We start from the raw sequence: 8951 nt of genomic DNA on the forward strand, positions 1-8951 counted from the left end.
TCAACGTGATGAAAGCAGGCTTGAAGCAAGGCTCTGTGGCAGAGATGCAGAGCAGCCGGCAGACACTCTTGCAGCCCCGACAGTGATCCCATAAGGATGACATGACAATGATCGGCAGGGCTGGAAGGGGGGGGGGGGTGGCGGCCGTTTCGGCGGCTGGCGCCGCTCGCTGTTGCCATCTTGTGTCCAGGTTAGGTACTGCAGCCCTGCCTCCGCGCATGAGCCGTGGTGCTCCCTGTCCCCGGAAGTGGCTGGTGTCACGTGGTGCCCGCCGGTTTCCGGCGGGCTGTAGCAAGCGCGGCTCCATGCGGCCGCAGTCTGGTGGCCGCCCGCCGGCTCCGGTCCCTCCGCGCCGTTTCGGTGTGGCAGGCGCAGCCCCCGGGAGCAGCATGGCGGCGGGCAGGGTCCGGGTCCAGGTCCGGGTCCCGGCAGCAGCAGGTGAGAGCCGAGCCCACCGCGGGGCCGGGCTTACCGGGGAGGGGAGCGGGCCCGGCCGCCCGGCCGTGCCTTGGACGTGCGCAGAGGGGCCTCTCCTGCCTGCTGGCCGCTCGGCACGGGAAGCCTCTCGGTGCTCGGTACTGAGGGGAGTGAAGGCACGGGGGGGGGGGGGGGGGGGGGTTACCTGGAGGTCCGTAATTCACACTGTACCTGCACTGGGAGGGAAAGGGGCCAGGGTTGAAATAGCTGTTTCTAAAGCAGCCAAGGCGTTCCCTGCTTGTTTTCTCTGATCTAATCTTGTGCTTAGTTGGGAAATTAGACTGTTGACTGTAGCTTTAAGGTGCTGAAGGATCTGGAGACTGGGATTCTCGGAGAAATGAGAAGGGGGAAGGGTGCATTGCCCTCCTTTTGTTCTGCACACAGACCTTGCTGGGCTGAGCCCTGGGGGAGGCCAGCTCATCCCAGCCTTTCTGTTAAGGACTTCAGTTGCTGCTGTTGCTCTCCTGCTTTCGCCCGTCTTTGGACAACTGCTTAGCTCCAGTAAAGCCATCAGGCTTCTTCATAAATGCTTCTTATTCCAGATGCAGAGGCAGCTCAAGCACAGGCCCTCGCTAATGGCTGCAGTGGCTGCGGCTGTTGGGTTTCATAGGTAAGAATTTTTGTAGGGGATTGTCTCTCCTGTGAAATGCTTGCATGGGATTTGTCCATAAAAAAATCCCTCACTGTTCTCTTTTCTCCACTGCTTGGCTGTGAGAGCAGGAAGCAGCAGAATCCGTGGCAGAGATAGATAAAGAAGAGCACGGGGAAGAAGCAAGCCCAGATGGCAGGGAGAAAGAGAACCAGCAGTATCCAGGTCATGCAGAAACTGCCCCTCCCAGAGCAGAGTCCCAACAGCTGAGAAGCTGGAGCATCATGCCCAGGGAATGGATCTTGCATGTTGGCTGTCTGAGAAGCTGCACAGTGAGAAACGGTCGCTAGGTTCAGGTAAGCCTCAGTAAGACTAATTCTAAACAATTAACAGGCATTTCCATTTTACTTCATCCCATTCCTGACTAGTTCTAAGCTATTTTTGGTTACTTAAGTATTTATGGTCATTTCTGGCCTGTTTTAAGCTGCTCTTGCCTATTTCTAATGTGCTTCAGGCTATTTCTAACCTCTTGATGCCCATTTCTAATTCTTCTGAAGCCATTCTGGCAGTTTCCAAACCATTTTGGTCCATTTCCTACCCATTTCTAGCCTGGTCTTCCTCTTCATAGCTTGGTTTAACTCCTGTATGGTCATTTTTATCTTACTCTTCTGCATTTCTAAACCTTTTTTAGATTCTTTTGGCACATTGTAAACAATGGAGAGGCTTTTCCATCTTATTCTGCCCAGTCCTTACTAGTTTTAAGCTGGTTTTGGCTACTTCTTTAGTATTTGTGGTCATTTCTGGCCTGTTTTAAGCTGCTCTTGCCTATTTCTAATGTGCTTCAGGCTATTTCTAACCTCTTGATGCCCATTTCTAATTCTTCTGAAGCCATTCTGGCAGTTTCCAAACCATTTTGGTCCATTTCCTACCCATTTCTAGCCTGGTTTTGCCGTTTCCTAGCTTGGTTTAACTCCTGTATGGTCATTTTTATCTTACTCTTCTCCGTTTCTAAACCTTTTTTAGATTCTTTTGGCACATTGTAAACAATGGAGAGGCTTTTCCATCTTATTCTGCCCAATCCTTACTAGTTTTAAGCTGGTTTTGGCTCCTTCTTCAATATTTGTGGTCATTTCTGGCCTGTTTTAAGCTGCTCTTGCCTACTTCTAATGTGCTTCAGGCTATTTCTAACCTCTTGATGCCCATTTCTAATTCTTCTGAAGCCATTCTGGCAGTTTCCAAACCATTTTGGTCCATTTCCTACCCATTTCTAGCCTGGTCTTGCCCTTTCCTAACTTGGTTTAACTCCTGTATGGTCATTTTTATCTTATTTGTGTTTGTGTTTGGAATGATTTGGTTTTGTCAGACCTGGTTCTCAGGCTCCTCAGGAGCCCGGTTGCTTTGCTCTTGGGTCTGTGCATGTGATCTGGGCAGATGTGCTGCTCCGTCTGGGAGGTACTGTGCCTGTGTAGGTTATTCTCTGTTTGTTGGTGTCACAGCATGTGTAGTGTTTTGTGTGTGTGTGTTTGCCTTGGAGCTGCTCTACTCATGGTGTGTATTTGGGCCAGGTGCAGCATCTGTAGTGCAAGTCTGTGTGTATTATGATCAGAGGCAGATCTTGAGCATTTCCTTGGGATGGAGGTTACAGGTTCTGGGCTCAGCAATGGTCTCTAGACATAAAAGCTGTGTGGGTATTAACATAGTAGTTGTTTAGCAACTCGGTGATAATTTGGCCAGTGTTTTTGTTCAGATCTCTGCTCTGAAGCAGTTGTCAACGTGATGAAAGCAGGCTTGAAGCAAGGCTCTGTGGCAGAGATGCAGAGCAGCCGGCAGACACTCTTGCAGCCCCGACAGTGATCCCATAAGGATGACATGACAATGATCGGCAGGGCTGGAAGGGGGGGGGGGGTGGCGGGCGTTTCGGCGGCTGGCGCCGCTCGCTGTTGCCATCTTGTGTCCAGGTTAGGTACTGCAGCCCTGCCTCCGCGCATGAGCCGTGGTGCTCCCTGTCCCCGGAAGTGGCTGGTGTCACGTGGTGCCCGCCGGTTTCCGGCGGGCTGTAGCAAGCGCGGCTCCATGCGGCCGCAGTCTGGTGGCCGCCCGCCGGCTCCGGTCCCTCCGCGCCGTTTCGGTGTGGCAGGCGCAGCCCCCGGGAGCAGCATGGCGGCGGGCAGGGTCCGGGTCCAGGTCCGGGTCCCGGCAGCAGCAGGTGAGAGCCGAGCCCACCGCGGGGCCGGGCTTACCGGGGAGGGGAGCGGGCCCGGCCGCCCGGCCGTGCCTTGGACGTGCGCAGAGGGGCCTCTCCTGCCTGCTGGCCGCTCGGCACGGGAAGCCTCTCGGTGCTCGGTACTGAGGGGAGTGAAGGCACGGGGGGGGGGGGGGGGGGGGGTTACCTGGAGGTCCGTAATTCACACTGTACCTGCACTGGGAGGGAAAGGGGCCAGGGTTGAAATAGCTGTTTCTAAAGCAGCCAAGGCGTTCCCTGCTTGTTTTCTCTGATCTAATCTTGTGCTTAGTTGGGAAATTAGACTGTTGACTGTAGCTTTAAGGTGCTGAAGGATCTGGAGACTGGGATTCTCGGAGAAATGAGAAGGGGGAAGGGTGCATTGCCCTCCTTTTGTTCTGCACACAGACCTTGCTGGGCTGAGCCCTGGGGGAGGCCAGCTCATCCCAGCCTTTCTGTTAAGGACTTCAGTTGCTGCTGTTGCTCTCCTGCTTTCGCCCGTCTTTGGACAACTGCTTAGCTCCAGTAAAGCCATCAGGCTTCTTCATAAATGCTTCTTATTCCAGATGCAGAGGCAGCTCAAGCACAGGCCCTCGCTAATGGCTGCAGTGGCTGCGGCTGTTGGGTTTCATAGGTAAGAATTTTTGTAGGGGATTGTCTCTCCTGTGAAATGCTTGCATGGGATTTGTCCATAAAAAAATCCCTCACTGTTCTCTTTTCTCCACTGCTTGGCTGTGAGAGCAGGAAGCAGCAGAATCCGTGGCAGAGATAGATAAAGAAGAGCACGGGGAAGAAGCAAGCCCAGATGGCAGGGAGAAAGAGAACCAGCAGTATCCAGGTCATGCAGAAACTGCCCCTCCCAGAGCAGAGTCCCAACAGCTGAGAAGCTGGAGCATCATGCCCAGGGAATGGATCTTGCATGTTGGCTGTCTGAGAAGCTGCACAGTGAGAAACGGTCGCTAGGTTCAGGTAAGCCTCAGTAAGACTAATTCTAAACAATTAACAGGCATTTCCATTTTACTTCATCCCATTCCTGACTAGTTCTAAGCTATTTTTGGTTACTTAAGTATTTATGGTCATTTCTGGCCTGTTTTAAGCTGCTCTTGCCTATTTCTAATGTGCTTCAGGCTATTTCTAACCTCTTGATGCCCATTTCTAATTCTTCTGAAGCCATTCTGGCAGTTTCCAAACCATTTTGGTCCATTTCCTACCCATTTCTAGCCTGGTCTTCCTCTTCATAGCTTGGTTTAACTCCTGTATGGTCATTTTTATCTTACTCTTCTGCATTTCTAAACCTTTTTTAGATTCTTTTGGCACATTGTAAACAATGGAGAGGCTTTTCCATCTTATTCTGCCCAGTCCTTACTAGTTTTAAGCTGGTTTTGGCTACTTCTTTAGTATTTGTGGTCATTTCTGGCCTGTTTTAAGCTGCTCTTGCCTATTTCTAATGTGCTTCAGGCTATTTCTAACCTCTTGATGCCCATTTCTAATTCTTCTGAAGCCATTCTGGCAGTTTCCAAACCATTTTGGTCCATTTCCTACCCATTTCTAGCCTGGTTTTGCCGTTTCCTAGCTTGGTTTAACTCCTGTATGGTCATTTTTATCTTACTCTTCTCCGTTTCTAAACCTTTTTTAGATTCTTTTGGCACATTGTAAACAATGGAGAGGCTTTTCCATCTTATTCTGCCCAATCCTTACTAGATTTAAGCTGGTTTTGGCTCCTTCTTTAGTATTTGTGGTCATTTTTGGCCTGTTTTAAGCTGCTCTTGCCTATTTCTAATGTGCTTCAGGCTATTTCTAACCTCTTGATGCCCATTTCTAATTCTTCTGAAGCCATTCTGGCAGTTTCCAAACCATTTTGGTCCATTTCCTACCCATTTCTAGCCTGGTCTTCCTCTTCATAGCTTGGTTTAACTCCTGTATGGTCATTTTTATCTTACTCTTCTGCATTTCTAAACCTTTTTTAGATTCTTTTGGCACATTGTAAACAATGGAGAGGCTTTTCCATCTTATTCTGCCCAGTCCTTACTAGTTTTAAGCTGGTTTTGGCTCCTTCTTTAGTATTTGTGGTCATTTTTGGCCTGTTTTAAGCTGCTCTTGCCTATTTCTAATGTGCTTCAGGCTATTTCTAACCTCTTGATGCCCATTTCTAATTCTTCTGAAGCCATTCTGGCAGTTTCCAAACCATTTTGGTCCATTTCCTACCCATTTCTAGCCTGGTTTTGCCGTTTCCTAGCTTGGTTTAACTCCTGTATGGTCATTTTTATTTTACTCTTCTCCGTTTCTAAACCTTTTTTAGATTCTTTTGGCACATTGTAAACAATGGAGAGGCTTTTCCATCTTATTCTGCCCAATCCTTACTAGTTTTAAGCTGGTTTTGGCTCCTTCTTCAATATTTGTGGTCATTTTTGGCCTGTTTTAAGCTGCTCTTGCCTATTTCTAATGTGCTTCAGGCTATTTCTAACCTCTTGATGCCCATTTCTAATTCTTCTGAAGCCATTCTGGCAGTTTCCAAACCATTTTGGTCCATTTCCTACCCATTTCTAGCCTGGTCTTGCCCTTCCTAGCTTGGTTTAACTCCTGTATGGTCATTTTTATCTTACTGTTCTGCATTTCTAAACCTTTTTTAGATTCTTTTGGCACATTGTAAACAATGGAGAGGCTTTTCCATCTTATTCTGCCCATTCCTTACTAGTTTTAAGCTGGTTTTGGCTACTTCTTTAGTATTTGTGGTCATTTTTGGCCTGTTTTAAGCTGCTCTTGCCTATTTCTAATGTGCTTCAGGCTATTTCTAACCTCTTGATGCCCATTTCTAATTCTTCTGAAGCCATTCTGGCAGTTTCCAAACCATTTTGGTCCATTTCCTACCCATTTCTAGCCTGGTCTTGCCTTTCCTAGCTTGGTTTAACTCCTGTATGGTCATTTTTATCTTACTGTTCTGCATTTCTAAACCTTTTTTAGATTCTTTTGGCACATTGTAAACAATGGAGAGGCTTTTCCATCTTATTCTGCCCAGTCCTTACTAGTTTTAAGCTGGTTTTGGCTACTTCTTTAGTATTTGTGGTCATTTTTGGCCTGTTTTAAGCTGCTCTTGCCTTTTTCTAATGTGCTTCAGGCTATTTCTAACCTCTTGATGCCCATTTCTAATTCTTCTGAAGCCATTCTGGCAGTTTCCAAACCATTTTGGTCCATTTCCTACCCATTTCTAGCCTGGTCTTGCCTTTCCTAGCTTGGTTTAACTCCTGTATGGTCATTTTTATCTTACTGTTCTGCATTTCTAAACCTTTTTTAGATTCTTTTGGCACATTGTAAACAATGGAGAGGCTTTTCCATCTTATTCTGCCCAGTCCTTACTAGTTTTAAGCTGGTTTTGGCTACTTCTTTAGTATTTGTGGTCATTTTTGGCCTGTTTTAAGCTGCTCTTGCCTATTTCTAATGTGCTTCAGGCTATTTCTAACCTCTTGATGCCCATTTCTAATTCTTCTGAAGCCATTCTGGCAGTTTCCAAACCATTTTGGTCCATTTCCTACCCATTTCTAGCCTGGTCTTCCTCTTCATAGCTTGGTTTAACTCCTGTATGGTCATTTTTATCTTACTCTTCTCCGTTTCTAAACCTTTTTTAGATTCTTTTGGCACATTGTAAACAATGGAGAGGCTTTTCCATCTTATTCTGCCCAGTCCTTACTAGTTTTAAGCTGGTTTTGGCTACTTCTTGAGTATTTGTGGTCATTTCTGGCCTGTTTTAAGCTGCTCTTGCCTATTTCTAATGTGCTTCAGGCTATTTCTAACCTCTTGATGCCCATTTCTAATTCTTCTGAAGCCATTCTGGCAGTTTCCAAACCATTTTGGTCCATTTCCTACCCATTTCTAGCCTGGTTTTGCCGTTTCCTAGCTTGGTTTAACTCCTGTATGGTCATTTTTATCTTACTGTTCTGCATTTCTAAACCTTTTTTAGATTCTTTTGGCACATTGTAAACAATGGAGAGGCTTTTCCATCTTATTCTGCCCAGTCCTTACTAGTTTTAAGCTGGTTTTGGCTACTTCTTTAGTATTTGTGGTCATTTCTGGCCTGTTTTAAGCTGCTCTTGCCTATTTCTAATGTGCTTCAGGCTATTTCTAACCTCTTGATGCCCATTTCTAATTCTTCTGAAGCCATTCTGGCAGTTTCCAAACCATTTTGGTCCATTTCCTACCCATTTCTAGCCTGGTTTTGCCGTTTCCTAGCTTGGTTTAACTCCTGTATGGTCATTTTTATCTTACTCTTCTCCGTTTCTAAACCTTTTTTAGATTCTTTTGGCACATTGTAAACAATGGAGAGGCTTTTCCATCTTATTCTGCCCAATCCTTACTAGTTTTAAGCTGGTTTTGGCTCCTTCTTCAATATTTGTGGTCATTTCTGGCCTGTTTTAAGCTGCTCTTGCCTACTTCTAATGTGCTTCAGGCTATTTCTAACCTCTTGATGCCCATTTCTAATTCTTCTGAAGCCATTCTGGCAGTTTCCAAACCATTTTGGTCCATTTCCTACCCATTTCTAGCCTGGTCTTGCCCTTTCCTAACTTGGTTTAACTCCTGTATGGTCATTTTTATCTTATTTGTGTTTGTGTTTGGAATGATTTGGTTTTGTCAGACCTGGTTCTCAGGCTCCTCAGGAGCCCGGTTGCTTTGCTCTTGGGTCTGTGCATGTGATCTGGGCAGATGTGCTGCTCCGTCTGGGAGGTACTGTGCCTGTGTAGGTTATTCTCTGTTTGTTGGTGTCACAGCATGTGTAGTGTTTTGTGTGTGTGTGTTTGCCTTGGAGCTGCTCTACTCATGGTGTGTATTTGGGCCAGGTGCAGCATCTGTAGTGCAAGTCTGTGTGTATTATGATCAGAGGCAGATCTTGAGCATTTCCTTGGGATGGAGGTTACAGGTTCTGGGCTCAGCAATGGTCTCTAGACATAAAAGCTGTGTGGGTATTAACATAGTAGTTGTTTAGCAACTCGGTGATAATTTGGCCAGTGTTTTTGTTCAGATCTCTGCTCTGAAGCAGTTGTCAACGTGATGAAAGCAGGCTTGAAGCAAGGCTCTGTGGCAGAGATGCAGAGCAGCCGGCAGACACTCTTGCAGCCCCGACAGTGATCCCATAAGGATGACATGACAATGATCGGCAGGGCTGGAAGGGGGGGGGGGGTGGCGGGCGTTTCGGCGGCTGGCGCCGCTCGCTGTTGCCATCTTGTGTCCAGGTTAGGTACTGCAGCCCTGCCTCCGCGCATGAGCCGTGGTGCTCCCTGTCCCCGGAAGTGGCTGGTGTCACGTGGTGCCCGCCGGTTTCCGGCGGGCTGTAGCAAGCGCGGCTCCATGCGGCCGCAGTCTGGTGGCCGCCCGCCGGCTCCGGTCCCTCCGCGCCGTTTCGGTGTGGCAGGCGCAGCCCCCGGGAGCAGCATGGCGGCGGGCAGGGTCCGGGTCCAGGTCCGGGTCCCGGCAGCAGCAGGTGAGAGCCGAGCCCACCGCGGGGCCGGGCTTACCGGGGAGGGGAGCGGGCCCGGCCGCCCGGCCGTGCCTTGGACGTGCGCAGAGGGGCCTCTCCTGCCTGCTGGCCGCTCGGCACGGGAAGCCTCTCGGTGCTCGGTACTGAGGGGAGTGAAGGCACGGGGGGGGGGGGGGGGGGGTTACCTGGAGGTCCGT

The sequence above is a fragment of the Melopsittacus undulatus genome, unplaced genomic scaffold (assembly GCF_012275295.1).
Source record: "Melopsittacus undulatus isolate bMelUnd1 unplaced genomic scaffold, bMelUnd1.mat.Z mat_scaffold_432_arrow_ctg1, whole genome shotgun sequence".
NCBI classification, from domain to species: Eukaryota; Metazoa; Chordata; class Aves; order Psittaciformes; family Psittaculidae; genus Melopsittacus; species Melopsittacus undulatus.